This window comes from Octopus bimaculoides, chromosome 7 (genome assembly GCF_001194135.2).
Source record: "Octopus bimaculoides isolate UCB-OBI-ISO-001 chromosome 7, ASM119413v2, whole genome shotgun sequence".
NCBI classification, from domain to species: Eukaryota; Metazoa; Mollusca; class Cephalopoda; order Octopoda; family Octopodidae; genus Octopus; species Octopus bimaculoides.
Window position 1 is genome coordinate 79614043 of NC_068987.1, and position 7104 is coordinate 79621146.

A 7104-nucleotide genomic window follows, 5' to 3' on the forward strand; every position below is an offset into this window, starting at 1 on the left:
TATATATATATATATGTATGTATATAAGATTTCCATGGAATTTCACTAACCTCTGCTCACTATCCTTCCCGTTTTTTCTCCTCTTTCTCTCTCTTCGGATATATATGTGTATGTTTATAGGTATGTATGTATGTATGTATGTATGTATGTATGTATATTTGTACACATATATATATATGTGTGTGTGTGTATAGATAGATATTCTTATTTATATACATATACATTTATATGAACACATATGTGTGCGTGTGAGTGTGTGTGTGTGTGTGTGTGTGTGTGTGTGTGTGTGTGTGTGTGTGTGTGTGTGTGTGTGTGTGTGTGTGTGTGTGTGTGCGCGTGCGTGGATGTTTGAGAGTGTGTAAATAAGAAATACAAGATATGGAGACAGAGAATCGTGCAGCTATCACAGAAAGCGTCTCTTACGGACTCTGCTAAGATGTGCTTATTGTAATTGATCAGAAGGTAATGTAATGCAGAATGTTCATATATCTGAAAATCCAGAAAGTCTGATCGATGAAGTTATTTGAAGACAATATAAAATTGTAAAACCTTAAAGTCAGGAGCTATCAGAGGTTGATATGTAATCATTTAATCATATGTCTTCTAAACATGATTACGACCGGCTTGTAAGTTTCTTCATGTAATGTTAATTTCATCCAAACTGAATTTAATACTACATGAAGGAGGTAATCCTATGGCGTTCAAATGATTAAATTAGTTTATATTAACAACTCATACCTGCTGACTTTATGGATATATGTGTGTGTGTGGTGAAGGTGCACGGGTTAGTGGGTTAAGGTGTTGCACTCACGATTACGAGATAGTGGGTTCGATTCCCAGACCGGGTGCTGCGTTGTGTTCTTGAGCAAAGCGCTTCATTACACGTTGCTCTGCGATCATTTCGACATCTGATATGTGGCCCCCGTTGAGAGAGCAGTCACGTGGCGTATGCACCTAAACTGTAGTTCGGTCATGAACACTTCACTCTGACCAGGAACACTTTAAAAAACGTTACTGTATACTATTGCGCATGCCTTACCAAAAGTCCCAAATAAACATATATTTTCTAAATAGTATTCAAGATACACGCACCCCCCCACACACATTCACGCACATGACACATACACACACATATATATATATAGTCAGAATGGAATCTAGTATTTTCTGTTGTGTAAAAGAGCGGGAACATGTAAATTGGAGCGCAGTTGGTTACGTTGTCATCCTGTTTCTCTTGACGAGTCCTCCTGTCAGTCGCACCTTATCCTATCCGAACTATTGGAAGACAACTTCCTTCCTCATGCTGAGAACAGAGCCGGCCCTATATGCATACATACATACATACATACATGCATACATACATACATGCATACATACATGTATATATATATATATATATATATATATATAGGCATAGACACACACACACATATATACATACACGTACATATATCGAAAAAGATACGGCAGAAAGGAAGGAAAAGTTAATTGAATAGAAAAACTGGAGTGAAAAAGAAAGGAAGAAAGAAATAAAAACAGACAGAAAGAAAGTAACAAAATAATGGAAGAAAGTAATTCCTAGGAATTTCAAAATTTAAGAAACGAAAGAGATGTGTGAGAAAAATATATATGTAAGGTGTACAAGAGATAGATTGGCAGATAGATAGAAAGCATATGTGAAAGAAAGAGAGAGGTATAGAAATAAGGATTAGAAGTAAATTCATGTGATGAACTCACAGATGTATGAATGTAAATGTGCGTATTCATGTCCATATGTAGGTATGCATTTGCGTGCGCTTATGTTATTTCGTTTGTCTTCTTTAAATAATATGAGGGAAAAGATAAAGAGAGAAAAATGAGCGAAAGGGAGAGGAATCCTGTTGGTGGTAACTGTCTGTCACGACATGAGATGCAGAGAAAGGTATTAGTTTTAGCTGAGGAAATGCTACCGAGGAAAAAAAAAGGAACTAAATATAATTAAAACAAATGAAGTCGTGATTCATTCGGAGAAAATGGTATTGCTTTCGTTAATTAATTCTTATTTCCACTAGGTACATGGCCAACTAGAATATTATGGGGTGGAATGTGGAATGTTCATTTATAATCGAATGAATCGACATCGCTTACATTATTACTGGAACTTGAATTCGATGTCTTGATCTTGTTGCTTATCGTTCTTTCTTTGTTCCTACGGAGCAGATAAATGACAATATATAACAGACAATTTTCTCAATAAAATCATAAATTGCCAATAAATATTTATACACAACTAAAAGCTTCAAGAAATTTTAAATTTTAAATAGTCTTTAAAAGTACAGTTCCAAAGACTTTTGCGGTGAAGTATGTCTTTTTTTCTCTTCGGAAACAAAAGAAAAAACATTATAATAAAGATTGTCCCGACACGTTTCAGAATTCGTTGACCACTTACCAGAAGGCTAGTGTCAATTCGTCAGACATTCCTCAAAGTAAATCTATTACATAAAGCTTGACACAAACCAGAAATTTACTATAATGGAAATTAGTATAATTAGTAAATTATAATTAGTATAATTTCTATGACAGAATTTCTCGGCGTCGAGTTTCAACAATTAATCAAGGTTAGAATATGGTGGAAACTGTTCTTCATTTCAACCAACTCCTGTACTTAACTGGTTGCTATTATATTTTGTCGATCCCCAGAACTATGAGAGGCAGAATTAGATCTGCCTATGAACTGAGAACTAAAAGAGATGAAAGATACACCCCAAAGCCTTGTGTTTGAAGCTCAAATGCTTCCTATAGTTTAATATTTGATTACGTTGAATCATATAATACTTGTTATATCTCTCCACGTGAATGTCATTTAAATAGCATTTTTTAATCGATTACACATCAACCTGCGAAAGGTTTTTAAACACCAATTGGTTTTTCATTTTATTTAATCATTATAATTATCATTATTATTGCCTTTGCACAGCTTCTAACGCTGGAGATGTATTATAGTGTCAGCTGTTCACTACCAGTGAACTAAGGTAACACCTCATATTTCGAGCACCTTCTGGAGTATTCGAGCAGTTCCAAGTAGTGCTGTTTTCTGCAAGTGCTCCACCCTTTTGCAGCCCTTATTTGTTCCACTTACTGCTCGAGATTTTTGCTCCGACAATTATTGGTACTACTGCTACCTTTTTCATCGACCACAACTGCTTAACTTCCCAAGCTAACCTGTCATTTCTATCGACTTTTCTTTCTTTCTTATCGTATACCTTGTCAGCTGGGTATGCTATATCTATGATCCGACATAGTCTGTTTTCTTTATTATTATTATTATTATTATTATTATTATTATTATTATTATTATTATTGAGTGAGAGAGCAGTGCATGTCATTAAAGTGACACCGGAGTAAAATATACGAAGCCCAGTATACCCATCATGACTATCCATCTGATAAGGACACAGCAGGCACATGCATCACAACCATATATGGGCAACGTGGTAACATAGCGGTTCAGTCTGCTGTAGAAAATTCAATCAAATTTATGCCTAATCGATTGAAAGCAATGATATTAGTGAAAGGAGGAACTAGAAATAACGAGAAAAACTTTTATGTATTTTTAATACAACATAAACTAACGTTGCTTTGTATGATCCTGGCTATAAAGGCTACTGTAAGTAGTTTCGTTTCAATCGGTATATTAAACTTTAGAGGTTTTTTCAGTTTTATTATTAGAGCCTAGGATAAGTCGGCAAGCTGGTAGAATGGTTAGTATGCCGGGCAAATTGCTCAGTGGCATTTCATTCGTCTTAACGTTCTGAGTTCAAATTCCACCGAGGTTAACTTTGACTTCCCATCCTTTCGAGGTCGATAAAATAAAACCATGTTGGTCAGTGGAATCGATTTAATCGACTTACCCCTCCTGGTCTAGTGCCAAAATTTGAAACCATTATTAGAGCCTAGTATACAATTACTGCCTGCATTTGTTCTGGCTACTTATACTCTGCGATTAAACACAGAGAGTAAAAAGACGGAACAAATACGGGCAACCGGGTTAAATTTACAATTCATCCCTCTACATTTCATATGTAATTGACTAACGCTCTCCTTTTGAAGCTTCTATGTTCATGTTTAAAATCGAAACAGGTTTCTAGTGCTTAAATGGCAGTGAGCGTTAGAGAGTTGATCAAAATGCTTTCCATATAATTTCCGGCTCTTTACATGCTAAGTTCAAATCTTGCCAAGGTATCGGTGTTATTAGCACTTATTAGAAAGGTGTAGTGGCAGAATTGCTATAATTGTTTCAAATTTCATCACGCGGCCAACAATTTTAGGGGTGAAGTTTAGTCCATTACATCGACTCCAGGATTCGTTCTGTTGGTACTTGTATAATCGATCTCGAAGGGTAAAAAGCGAAGTCGATCGCATTGGAATGTGAAATCAGACTGTAAACAACTAAAAGAAATATCGATGAACATTTTGTCCGATGCACTAACTTTTAGCAGAACAAATTCCAACAAAAAAGAGAAAATATCGATTTTCACTGTTTGTTCTCATTAATTACTTCCCGAGATCTAATCCCAACGAGGTTAACTTTAACATTTTTCTTTCTGGAATTGGTACTTGAGTGTTAACTTCTTTGAATCCTCTACTATAAATCGGCAGTTCCGTTTCTTTAGCATCTGGTATTGTGTCTGTGATGCAAATTGTTTAGTTATATCAACTACAAGGCACCATTGACCTCCTGCTGCCTAGTTTGGCCTGTTTGTCCGACCCTCGACCCAAAATGCTTTAGTGGATGGCAAATAAATGAATTAGATTAACTTGAATATTGAAATAATCAAAGGTTTTCTAGCTGCGAGACAATTCTACCTTCTTTTGAGGAGTACGTATCACAGTCTACATTATTCATTGCACCTTGCTCTTGATTTTCAAGTAGCTAAGATATAATTTTAAAGGAGAATTTTATTCCTATTTCAAGCTTTTCGAATGAATTCGTAGATGTTCAAGCTCAGAATAAAGTAAGGCGGTTCTTCAAAGGAAATAATTATTTAAAGTAGAAAGATTGCAAAGTAGAATTGCACAATGTTCATATATATCTCAATAGTGACCACATGTAATGTATTCTAAGTATAACGTAGAAATGGAAATAGTCAATCGACCCGGCTTTAAGTATACACTTACAGTACTACTGCTCTTGAAGCAATTATGGAAATCATAATTTTTGTCTAAATTACCCTTCTAACCAAATGTTTTGGTAGTCATTCCATGGTTATGTTTGGTCAAAGACAGTCAAGAAAGTGAGTCAAATTGTAACCTTGACATGTGAGATAAATAAATACTGGTTCCTTTTCAACTTAGCGCCAACAAATGTTCATAGTATTGATTTAAAATGAAAGAATAAATCGTTTGAGGATCATTCATTTGCCTGAGGCGGTTGTTAAGGGAAGTGAAGTAGCATTATGAAAACATGTTTCTAGACAAAAGTTAACGATATATTAGCATCAGTCAATCGTTAATTAATAACTATTTTGATTTTACATAAAACGGCGAGCGGGCATAATCGTTAGCACAAAGGGCAAAATGCTTAGCGGCATTTCGTCTGTCTTTACGATCTGATTTCACATCCGCCGAGGTCGATTTTTGTCTTTCATCCTTTCGGGATCGATAAAATAAACTAGTAGTTGAATTCTGAGGGTCCATGTAATCGATTTAGTGCCTCCCCCGAAATTTCTGGCCCTGTGCCAAAATTTGAAACCAATAACTATTTGTGACACATGCATTAAATCATAGATTTCCAAGACAGAAATGATTGTTTCTTTAGTAGCTACGTAGTCCATAGAAAGAAATTTCTTTTCTCAATTCTAAATTATGAATATGGACTAGGAAAGCGGAGATATACGTAATTAGAAATTAATACTGAACCAGAGAAACTGAAATGGAATTGCTTCACATTACTGATAGAGAACGGTCTTCTACGGCCGCCAGAACTGCCAGATTACTCTGCTATGGTTTCTTCAGTTATCTAGCTGTTCCGGCAGCAGTATCAGGTGGTTCTCTTCTGTCAACGATATAACGTTGAATGCTTTTATGCACTGCGAGTCCTTAAGCGAGATCAATCACGGTAGATAACGCTGTAGTTTTTCTTCTAACACAATCTCCAAGTTAAGTTGAAGATCATATGTATATGTATGTGTGTGTGTATGTGTGTGTGTATGTGTGTGTGTATATGTATGTATGTGTATATATATATATATATATATATATATATATATATATATATATATATATATATATATATATACACACAAATAAATATGTGTGTGCGTATGCGTGTCCGCGCGCGCGTATGGGTAATATCAGGCATTGTTTGGAATGTTTGAAGAACAGTCAAGAAAGAGCACTCGTACATTGTCAGCAGATACCATCAAACGACAACTCTATTACCTCAGCTCATGATCAGACGCTGTTAAGAAGCTCTTCATGAAGTGACCAATGAGCAGCGTCATCGACCTGTGAACATCCTCAAAAAAATGCTGATAAATCCTTGAGAGGCTGGCTTTTGGTGTCGAATTGTTATAGGGGATGAAAACATCTGCTTCCATAAGCGTAAAGGAATACAGTAGCTTCGTTGTAACCCGACTTTAGAACGTGTTGCCAAACAAGAACTGTTAGAACAGAAGGTCAAAGTTTGTGTTTGGTGCAATTTCGAGAGTATATATCCTAACTAGCTAGTATACTTGTTGCAAGATCAGTAACTGTGTGTCACTTTCTATACGTTGCGAGCTGGAGAGCTTTACCTAACGGACGAGTATCCATCAGCGAGGATGACGATAAAGAGATCGAAAGTGTACGATCTCCGGGCTATAATAGTAGGGAGTTCGATCCTCGCTTGCAATATATTTCGAGTGTAAAGGCAGCAAGCTGGCAGAAGCGTTAGCACACCGGGCGAAATGCTTAGCGGTATTTCGTCTGTCTTTACGTTCTGAGTTCAAATTCTGCTGAGGTAAACTTTGCCTTTCATCCTTTCGGGCTCGATAAATTAACTACCAGTTGCGTCGTGGGATCGATCTAATCAACTGGCTCTCTCCCCCAAAATTTCGGGCCTTGTGCCTAGCGTAAAAAAGAATA